The sequence below is a fragment of the Nicotiana tomentosiformis genome, chromosome 3, assembly GCF_000390325.3.
Source record: "Nicotiana tomentosiformis chromosome 3, ASM39032v3, whole genome shotgun sequence".
In the NCBI taxonomy this organism is placed as follows: Eukaryota; Viridiplantae; Streptophyta; class Magnoliopsida; order Solanales; family Solanaceae; genus Nicotiana; species Nicotiana tomentosiformis.
The window spans coordinates 31,118,439-31,128,353 of NC_090814.1; the positions used below are offsets into that span (position 1 = coordinate 31,118,439).

Sequence of the window (9,915 nt, forward strand, 5' to 3'; positions counted from 1 at the left end):
TCATACTTTTCGCATGTACTTTCCATGTTAGCAATAGTGAAAACACTTATTAGAAAATGACGGAGCTAGAGAATAGAAGTAATAATAATAATAATAATAATAGTTATAAATGAAAGTAAGTTAAAATCACACGAGTTTCATTGAAAAAAATCATTAACATACGATATGGATAATAAGTTGATGAAATTTCTAATTTTGAATTATAGATATGATCAAATAACTATTACTTTATGGGCAGATTTTACTGAAAATGATGGTGAATTTAGAAGGAAAAAAAACGATTTCCTACATGCAAAAATTACAACGAGTGAATTTGCTACTAAATTATTCTAAGAATTCAATTTTCTCTCCTAATATAATGAAAGATATTCTTTCAAACTCATCCGAAAAATAATTTTTTTGTATGTTTACGTTTTGCAATAACGATAAACTAAGCACATGATCAAATAATCTCTAATGGTGGATTGTATGTATGTCAACATGTATTCTCACATGGCCAATTATGTGAGAAGGTTCCGTCAGCACGAGGTAAGACGATGGCCAGAAGACTTTCTCTAGCTAAACAGAGGATTTATATACCTCCTCGAACCATATACGGCGATCAGCTCAATTGAAAGTCCAGTGTATGTACGATCAAAGATTTTACCACGCACGCTCGTGTATATGAATTTTTTTTAGTAATTAGACTTTTTCTTTCCTATCAGAAATCTATGATTTTCCATCAAGGTTCAGAGAAAAACTCCAATTTAATACTTCCACTACAAGAAACTTGATTTTTAACGATAATTTCTTAACGAAGGGACATGAATCCGGTCGTTATACGTGAACTTATAGCGGCCAACTTTTTTCAAGACGTTAAAGTCAATTTTTAATCTCAACATTAACAAGGGGAAACTATTTTATCCTTAAAAGTATAATATTTCGTCGTTAAAAGTAATTTATTAAATAAAAACAAGCACAAACTTTTTCCCTCTTTTCTTACGCGCAACCAAACCCAACCACCCAACCCTCAAAAGAAAATCCCTAATCTTGGATCAAAAAATGCTTGTTTCAATTGGAAGAATGAAGAAAACTGCTCACCACCTGCGCCATCTCCTCCGATTGCCCATCTTGGAGTAAACTTCTTCGAAGTAAAAATACAGCCCGTCTCCTCCATTATCATCGACTGCTCGTCTAAGAATTTTCTTCTTATCAAGGTAAGTTTATACCAAATCCCTAAACCTGCCATGTAACTATTGAGTGGAATTGGGTATTCTTTTATTGTCCAATGGTATCTCGGTTTGATGGTATTGTTCTGCTTTTCTTAGTGTTTGTCAAGTAATTTGGATTTCTTCTTAGAATATTAATGTTTCCCAATACTATCTTTTTCAATGTCTAGTTATGCTGGATTAAACCTGCCCAGAGTTGTAGTTTTCTTTAATTTTTGTTGTTTATTGACCTAAGTATAGACCTTTATTTGGTATATGAGGTGAAGGAGAAATAGGTATAAATATAGTAAGGGGTGATCTTTTTTTCCTTTTCATGTAGTTTTTCTATAAATTGGTCTTTATCTTTGAGCTTTTCGCTGCAAATATGACTAAGGATATAACCATGAAGACATAATGATTTTTTAAAGAATTATCACTAGTTGGATGAACTAAAATACAGGGGACTTTACATTTCTATAAAGCTCTTGTCATTACTTGAAGATCTAATATCAATATATGAACTTTGAGTTTTCAAACGATGCGTCTAAGTGCTGGATGAATTTAACTAGGTATATCAAAGAGTAAATTGATGGTACTTAATACAATCTAACGTTGAGGAAGCTAGTTAATGAAAAGCCAGGACAGAATAGGTGATCTAAGTTACAAGTGCTCACAAATATTTCATGAGTCTAAAGAATTCATTGCTTCTAGGTGCAGCAGAATGAGAAATGCTTGTTGTCCTACTAACCTATACACTTTAACCATTTTTGAGTGTGACTGTAACATTTATTTTCTAATTGTAAACCTAGTGTTGAGTCTGAGTCTGTGTTCTTATTAAATTAACTACAATAACTGGAATGTAAACTAAGAAGTCTTCTGGTGAGTGCACCCTTGAGTATTGTTGGAATTTTACCTTCATGGTATCCTTTTCATTGGATATTTTTAAAGTCTCTTGCATTGAATGTGGATGAGATTTTGGCAGGGAATATCTTTTAGGCCAGCACTAAGGATAGAAATATGAGAAAAAAAGCTAATTACTTTTTAATTCTAAACTAATTAGAGATATATAAATTTTATATACTCATTTAGATCCACTCGGAGTCTATGTACATGATATAAGAATACTTTTGGTATGTGTTTTTTTTTCATATTAGTACATATATAATTTAAATCTTTTGGTAATAATATTGGTTTAAGTATAAAGGGACTACATCTAAGATTCGCTTAGAGACGTGATCTTTTAGCATCTTGTTTTTTTAACTTACTAAACACATAATAAGAACATTAATTTCTCTTGATACAGCTTGCAATAAAGATATCAACTGAATATCACATGTTTCGAGTAACAAGTAACAAGTAAAGCGGTTGCATGTTTCACACTACTTCCCTAACAATAAATTACCTCCTCTAAAATTATGTGCTTTTATTTGTGAAGTAAATCACATCTTCATTCTTGCTTACTTTGTGATGAAAAGCTCAAAATAATAATTAATTCGGTATAACAGTATTTTTATTCTACCTCTCTCAATATGTTCTTTTTTTCTCCTCTTAAAAGGAAATTATTTTTTCTGTGTTGGTGAGTTCTTAGAGAAGATGGTTTATTTTTTGTTCTTTTGTTGCTTCACTTGTTTAACAATTTATCTGCATTGAGTATAGCTATCAGCTCATATCAAGAAGTGAAGGTGAAGAAGGCAGAAGTTGCTCAACATTCCCATGAGGCACAAGTTGCTTGAATTTCTTTGCAGTCGATGCTCAACACTCCCAGGAGGTAGTAGTTGTTATTCGTGCAGACATTAGTTCACCATTTTTACTTCGTGATTGTTGTTTGTGAGGATAAATACCATTTCAGGTATGTCTTTTTTATTCTGTTTCACTATCAGTTCAAGAATGTTAAATGCTTGCATTAATATATAGGTGTAGTTGATAGGTTTTTTTCATTAGCTATCCAAAGTGAAAGACACTAGCATGAATCCTTATCCATGGGTTACAATTAAAGTCTTTTTCTGTAATTTCTCCTATTTAATGACATCCATGAAGTGATATTATGTCCAACTATAAGTTTTTCCTATATCATTTGCACTCTGACTATTTCTTTCCTATCTCTGACTATTAAGGTCCCTGATCATATCTTTGTTAATCTTCCATTTAATATTACTCCTATAAACTTTACATTGTAGTCCATTCTAAACTTGTAAATTAGATTCCAACTCCAATCAATCTCAGAACTACAAACATTATAAGCCTTGAGAAAATAATGGAAGATGATCTTATGGACAAAGGGAAAGAACTTTTTGTAAATGCCAGCATTTTCAGCAAAAAGAAGGGAAAGAATTTTGTCATTGATATCTTACTGTGAGCTATGGTTCCCAAGAGAGACAAAGCTTTCGTACTCTTACCACTGAAGTTTTTTCTTCCTAAAGTAAATTCCATTTGTGGTAGATTGTCAATAGTAATCCCTAATTCACTCTTAGACTCTCTACTTATTATTTATCAAGTGATAGCATTTGTCATTTCTACAGTGTTATTGCATTTCTGGATAGCATTTCTGCATTTTAGTATTTTTGCACAATTTTATGCATTTCTGTAAATCGTTCTTCATCTCTGCACAACATTCGGTATTTCTGCACGTCATTTTGTATTTCTGCACAATACTCTACTCCTGTATGTTTCTGCATGACTAAAGTTTCATGCAATGTCAATGCTTCCACAAGTAAATTGATGCAACACCTTTTTAATCTTTTTCCTAATTGTTGAAGTAATGCAGTAACATACACTTTTTCTTTTAACAGATCAAGAATTTGAAGACATGAAGCTTTCTTGAAGATAGTGTAGAGCGAGTTGAAGCAGATGAGAAATGTTAAAGAATAAATTGAAGTACAAGAGGAACCCACTTTGTTTTGCGAAGGATTTTTTAAAGATATTGCTGTTTGTATATGCTATAGTTCTATTTTTTCTTTTTTTAGGAGTTGAATAAAATAATGTTAGTACAATTTAGATAAGTATATTTTTGGTAATGTGATATTCTAATCTTTTGTAATCAACAATGATGTTTATATGAGTATTGACTTTTTGTATGTGTTTGGATATCTGTGTGGATGTCACAATATTAGTTGTCGTTATTTATACAATTAATGAAAAAGATTCTGGTCGCTAAGAGCACTTACAAAGGCTGAGTTTGTTTCCGTTACTGATGTTTTAGTGACCAAAAAATAACAATTAGCGAAGGGAAATTCAGCCTCTAAAAAGAGGAATAACGACTGGATTTATTGTCGTCGCTAAAAGGTTTTTAACGACCGGATTCCAATCCGGTCGTGTACTATTAACGTCGGAGCTTTTAACGACCGGTGACGATCATAATTTATTTGGTCGTAAATAATCAATAACGACTGGACTTGGACTTGTAGCGACCGAATTTTCCCTCGCTAAAGGCCTTTTTTCTTGTAGTGTTCGTCTCCCCCAATAATGCCTCCGCCTTAGCCCCATGATCTTTCCGTATGCGATTCAATCCTCTTTTCGTCTTGAATAGTAATAGTAGGGGATCCAGTAACGAATAAAATGAATAACTTCGATTCGGCAAGGATCTTATCCCCTTCTACTTCGAAATGTCAAAAAGATCAAATTCCTCAAAAAATTAAGGATTGGTAATCTTTTATAGAGATTGTTGCACTTTCGAGACGGCTATCAATATCGATGAGGAGTTTCGATTATGACATAGCAATGAAAATAGATGAAAGGAAGCCTTAAGTAAGATACGTTTCATTACATGTTTATACCTTATAAAATAAAAATAAGTAAAAGAAAAATATAAGTATCAAAATAAACTTTGATTGTTCAATATCCAATCATTTTTATTTTGACATATAAGCTACCAAATAACGATCCACATTGATCATTCACAAAACTTATGCTTATTCTTTCATGTGTAAACCTTTACAAAACTTTATTTCAATAATATTGATACTATTTTGCAAAATCGTATATTACATGATTCAGCATACACGTGCAACACACGTGCCGAGAAACTAGTTCATTTAAAATGATAAGACATATGAAATTCTCACCCCGAGATATTATTACGGCAAAGGATGAACAAAAATCCAAAGCTCTGATTCAAATTTCTCTCGATTCATCCCCTCATGAGGAATTACCAAACCATTTGACCCTTCACCCAACACTTATTTAAAGGATACTTTTAAAACTTTGAATATATCTGACTTGCATAAGTTTTCCATAATTCCTTAAACTCTGGGATTACATAAAATAAAACGGAAAAAATATATAAAATTATTTGTTTCGAAGTCACGTAAGGATGCTAGAGAAAGAAAAAACTTTTTATTTCAGACCATTGGTTGTGTGAAATGGAAAAGATCTCATTTGGCCATAAATAAGTATTTCAGTATTTGCGGATACTAGTTTGGCCATTAATATTTACAAATATCAATAAAATATTAAACTACTTATATAAAAAATATTTTAATTGAAATAACAGTTTTCACACCATTTTCAAACTTTTTTCTAAATGACTTATTAGTATCTGCGTAGGGGCCCATTCATAAATGAAAAGGAAGCAATTTTCCCGTGACTTATAATTAGCAAGTCTTGTAATTCTAGTCCTTCTTCGTCGATTTCCCACTCGTACTCGTGTTAAAGGAAAGATAAAAACGCCAAGCGAAAGCGTAGAATACTGAAACCGCTTGACACATTCACAAACTAGAATATTCCCCGTAATTTTAGTAGCTTATACCCATAATCTGGTAGATTAACACTTGCCAAAATCGCATATATATAGGCGAGGGAATGATACCGTCACTAGTGTTAAACAGAGAGTTGTTGTTGTACAGAACAAAAATGGGTGTGCCAAGAACAAGTTTTATTCTTGCAGTTTTGGGTTTGATAATCAGTGCTCCCATTTTATGTAGAGGTGGAACTACAAGCAGTTTTGTTAGGAAAGTTGAGAAGACCCTTGATATGCCTATGGACAGTGATGTCTTTAGTGTGCCTCCTGGCTATAATGCACCTCAGCAGGTTATTTCAATGTCTCCATCTCTTTGCGTTTTTTCATGTCTTGTACTTTTCATTGAATGGGAGCCAGTTGGTTTGCAACAATGTCCGTATTTGAGTCGAAGGCAGGTTTCCTGAAGATTTGAGTTAGAGCTTGCTATGAGCTGTTGAATGCTGGAAATGCATTTTTCATGTTTGCCTACTTAATTAAATGGATGGGAAATGCCCCTTTTTCTATTATATTTGCTGGTTTTGCTAGCTTTTTTTTCTTCTTCTTATTATTAATGGAATTTAGTACTTTACTTATTTTATATTGATTTTGTTGGGTTATTTTGTTAAGGTTCACATAACACAAGGTGATCATGTGGGGAAAGCAATGATTGTCTCATGGGTGACAATGGATGAACCTGGTTCAAGTACAGTTTTATACTGGAGTAACAACAGCAAGCAAAAGAATAAGGCCAAGGGAACTGTTACTACCTACAGATTCTACAATTATACTTCTGGTTACATCCACCACTGCATTATTAAGCATTTGAAGGTGAATCAAACCTTCTTTCTTTCTTCCAATCTTAAATCTTAGGGAATAACTTTGGTTTCTACATTTAGTTATTCTCCATTGCCGCATCGTGCCATTGTTATATAGCATACATCATATCTACCTTTTGTAACGGTATAAACACAACATTTTGCAGTGCAATACCAAATATTACTATGAGGTGGGGATCGGTCATAATCCAAGAACCTTTTGGTTTGTGACTCCTCCACAAGTTGGCCCTGATGTTCCTTATACTTTTGGACTTAAAGGTAACCATTTCAACCAAACTATTGCTCTACAATTTAATTCTTTTTGAGCTAATTATGTTAGCACTGCAATTTCGGCTTCTTTTAATCCTTCAGTGGTGATTTTGAGGTTCACTGTGCTTTCTCAAGGGTACTAATTAAAATGAGGGAGAAGCATATAATATCATCTATACTCGGTATCTAGGATTGAGTGATAGTACTAAATTAACTTTGGTGAATGAACTTTGTTACATGAGTATTATTCACAAACTATGCTTCAAAATCCAAATCCTGAACCTGGTTTAGTATCAATTTCATTGTGCATTGATAGTTCATGGAAAAATGATAAGGACAAAAAAAGAGGTTCAACCATGTAACAAAAAAATAACTTTGTTCCTGCCATTTCTATGGCTTTTTCCCAATCTAAGCTGCATTTATCTTACAGGGGATCTTGGTCAGAGTTTTGATTCAAATAGGACACTCACACATTATGAATTAAATCCAATCAAGGGGCAGACAGTGTTGTTTGTTGGCGACTTATCTTATGCAGATAACTATCCTAATCATGACAACACAAGATGGGATACATGGGGAAGGTTTGTAGAGAGAAGTGTTGCTTATCAACCTTGGATATGGACAACAGGGAATCATGAGATAGATTTTGCTCCTGAAATTGTGAGTCATGCAAATTCAATTTTCTTTAACTTGAAGTGGATTTCAGGTGCTCTTGGACGTTTTACCTTTATGATTTTACAGGGAAATTCTAACAAATATGTTGGTGACTTTTCTGCAGGGGGAAACAAAACCATTTAAGCCCTATACTCATCGATATCGTGTCCCTTATAAATCATCAAACAGTACAACTCCCTTTTGGTATTCAATCAAGAGAGCATCAGCATACATCATAGTTTTGTCCTCATATTCAGCTTATGGTAAGAGTATTGACATTTCACAGATTATTGTCATACATACTTATGAACAGTGCAATGTCTGTTTACTTTAGCTATTTAAGATTCTATGGCTGATTATGGTGTTGGAAGATAAACATGCTGCATATAGTACAGACATTGTTGTTATATTTGGCCAGAAAATATATTCAAGATCTTGTGCCTTTTCACTCTTGAAGAATTGTTCTTCTAACATGAGTCCAGGAAGTAGGTCTTTTATTAGATTAAATGAGTGGTGTTATTTTAGCATTTTAGTGAGGTCATAATTTTTGTTAGCATTTTGCTTTGGTTCCTAAAAAGTATGAGTTCATTTCCTTTTAATAGCAGAAGCAATTAAATATCCAATTCTTTTATATGAAGTTTTCTTCGTGTTCTCGATTATAGGCATGTACACTCCACAATATCAATGGCTTTATGAAGAGCTACCGAAAGTTAACAGGAGCGAGACACCATGGCTGATTGTTCTATTGCATTCGCCGTGGTGTAACAGCTACAACTATCACTATACGGAAGGGGAGACCATGAGAGTAATGTATGAGCCATAGTTTGTGAAGTACAAAGTTGATGTTGTTTTTGCAGGTCATGTTCATGCTTATGAGAGATCGGTATGTCATGCACCAATATTATGCAGCTAAAGTATAGTGATATCTGTCATACAAAAGGTTTACTTTGTTTTGTTTTTCAGGAACGCGTATCCAATGTGGCTTACAACATTGTTAATGGAAAATGCACTCCAGTTCGTGATCAGTCTGCCCCTATATACATAACAATTGGTGATGGTGGAAATATTGAAGGCCTAGCCAATAGGTAAGATTGATCCAACTCGAATCCCCTCGTTCTTTAATGTAATCTTGAACATTGAGATATTCATATAAAGCATAAACTAGATACGCGGTAGGTACACTGAACACCAATTGACATCCGAAAAAAGAAATTCTTGCAACTACGAAAACTACGAGCAAACGGTTTTCATCTGTTCTAGTTGCATCAGTGACAGATTACTGATAGATATTTTTTTTAACACCTTTTTCAGCATGACAGCCACAGCCAGAGTACTCTGCATTTCGAGAGGCTAGTTTTGGTCATGCTACTCTTGATATCAAGAATAGAACTCATGCTTATTATAGTTGGCATCGTAATCAAGAAGGATATGCTGTGGAAGCTGATAAGTTGTGGCTTTATAATCGTTTTTGGCATCCAGTTGATGATCCTACAACAGCCAAATCATGATCCTCCTGTAAAGGAATAGTTTTTTCTTTCTTTTTTTCCTGCCTTGTGTAATTCTAATTCTGGATCTGTAGTCAATAATGTTTCTTAATCACCGATGTCATGCAATCACCCATTGAAATCAGCTCCAAGTTAGTCATGTTCTTCTTTTTTTAGTCTAGTCAACTCCTTGGTATTCCTTCATTCAAAAAGGAATGACACTGGTATTGTTTCATGAGTCAAGTAATTGTTTTTCTTTATTTTAACAAAGTATAAAATTATGATTTATAATACTTTCATGTAATCTCTAAATATTTAATCTAATCTTACAAAATTCAACTTGTTACCTCTTAATCTGAACTTTGCCAACAAATAAAATTTCACTTACAGAAGATACTACTTTTTAGTAGTCTTTTTTTTCTGGAAAAAGAATAGAAGATACATTTTAGGAAAACACATGAATTTACTGTGTGAGACATTTATATACCCTGAAATAAAGATGGCTGCCAAAGTTTCGAATGCTCAAGGTAGTAAAATCAACAACAATCAACAAATAAGCCGTACCTTATGAATCTTCACAATCCATTTCACTCTATTTAGACCCATATCATTCCAATTTTCAAAATATTAGGTTATCTAATGGAATATTCTGCCCCATTAACAACCCGTATTTGAGAATCAGGTTTCATGAACATGCTACTAGGCTACTGAACTGGTGTACACATATGTTATGTTGTCAATGAAGGAACCAGGTCCCTTGAAGCAGATGTCTAAAGAATATGTGCTTAAAA

At 33.3% G+C, this 9,915-nt stretch overlaps 1 long non-coding RNA gene and 1 pseudogene across 2 annotated transcripts; both read left to right on the top strand.

Annotated features, from left to right (window-relative positions):
• Positions 1 to 983: 983 nt before the first annotated feature.
• LOC104110775 (uncharacterized) lies at positions 984 to 4,261 on the top strand. Of its 2 annotated transcripts, none has more exons than XR_689539.4 (3): positions 984 to 1,196; positions 2,844 to 3,036; positions 3,977 to 4,261. It is a non-coding gene; the product is annotated as an uncharacterized lncRNA (long non-coding RNA). The 2 variants fall into 2 exon arrangements; XR_689540.4 differs by having other exon boundaries at positions 2,844 to 2,955.
• Positions 4,262 to 6,020: 1,759 nt separating this feature from the next.
• On the top strand, positions 6,021 to 9,275 carry LOC104110777 (purple acid phosphatase 2-like; annotated as a pseudogene).
• Positions 9,276 to 9,915: the final 640 nt, after the last annotated feature.